Source organism: Carlito syrichta, unplaced genomic scaffold (assembly GCF_000164805.1).
Source record: "Carlito syrichta isolate Samal-C Ts95f unplaced genomic scaffold, Tarsius_syrichta-2.0.1 Scaffold135790, whole genome shotgun sequence".
NCBI classification, from domain to species: Eukaryota; Metazoa; Chordata; class Mammalia; order Primates; family Tarsiidae; genus Carlito; species Carlito syrichta.
This window is the reverse complement of record NW_007079886.1, coordinates 1-1,247: the sequence shown is the minus strand read 5'-3', so window position 1 is coordinate 1,247 and position 1,247 is coordinate 1. Positions and strand designations below refer to the sequence as shown.

Here is a 1,247-nt window from a genome sequence, read left to right as displayed (position 1 = left end):
CGGAGCGCCCTTGGAAACTCTTCCCGAGGCCCGCACGCTTGTCCCACCCGGCGCCCCCTTTCTTAACCCGAGCGTCCCCTCGCCGCCCCCCACCCCGGGCACCCAGGCCCTCCCGCAGCTGCTTTCTCCGCAGGCCTCGCCAGCGCCTCCCACGTAGATAGATTTGCGCTCCTGGAGACCCCGAGGTCTCTTCGCTGGGCGGGAGACCTCCCGGGGGGCATCCGGTCCACCCGACTCGGGTCCTCGAAGGAGAGGACAGGGGCGTGGAGGTAAGGAGCGAGGGGGATCCCCGGGGGTGTGTGTGGCTGGGTCGGGGACCCGCTTCCCGCTACCACGCGCCTTCGGGGTGGCCGTGCAGACCCCTGTGTAAGCGCGCGGCGGAGTGCGGTTTTGGAAGTCACGGTGGCCGAGTGGTTAAGGCGTTGGACTCGAAATCCAATGGGGTTTCCCCGCACAGGTTCGAATCCTGTTCGTGACGGCCGTTTTTTTCCCCCCCTCCCTCCTTCACAACATTTAAAGGGAACCCCGGTGCTTGCACGTGTCTTTCGTGCACTTCCCTGTCTCGAAAAGGAAAAGGGAAGCCGTCCCAAGGTCTTACCCCGGATTGGGGAGGGATGGAGGTGATCTTGGGAAACCTGAATATGCACACAGGCTTAATTAATTGTGTGTCGACAGCCGGGACACGAGGCACTTGCAGAATTCTGTAACTTCAGACTTGCCAGCAGCGCTTGGACACACATTTCATTCTGTTGAGGGGATAGGGAAGGGTTTGGCTGAAGAAGGGTTAAGTTTTATTTGGCAGCTTGAGCCGCCTGTTGGGTAACATTAGTCACACCTGGAGTTTCCTCTGAATCCGTGACCAGAAGTGGCACTTGGAGGTCAGGTTACACTTAAGACCTGGGAAACGGGGCATGCTCTCACTTGGGTTTCTTCCAGGTGTACCCAGGCGATTTCAGGGCTAAGAGGGAGCAGGCCGTCAGCACAGACACTGCAGATCCGGCTGGAACCAAGGCCAGGAGGTAACTGTCACATTTTGAGTGCTGTCATTTGTCAGGTAGGTATTTTATTTTTTATTTGTTTATTTTTGAGTTGGAGTCTCACTCTGTCATCCAGGCTGGGGTGCGGTGGCACACTAACGGCCACCCCAGCGTCCACCTGCTTGGCTCCCGCGATCCTTCCGCCTCAGCCTTCCAAGTAGCAGGAACTACAGGCGTGTGCTACCACACCCGGCTAATTTTTGATTTATT

General features: G+C 58.0%; 1 non-coding gene across 1 annotated transcript; it reads left to right on the top strand.

Moving 5' to 3' along the window:
• Nucleotides 1-396: 396 nt before the first annotated feature.
• TRNAS-CGA lies at nucleotides 397-478 on the top strand. Its single transcript has one exon. It is a non-coding gene; the product is annotated as a tRNA-Ser (tRNA).
• Nucleotides 479-1,247: the final 769 nt, after the last annotated feature.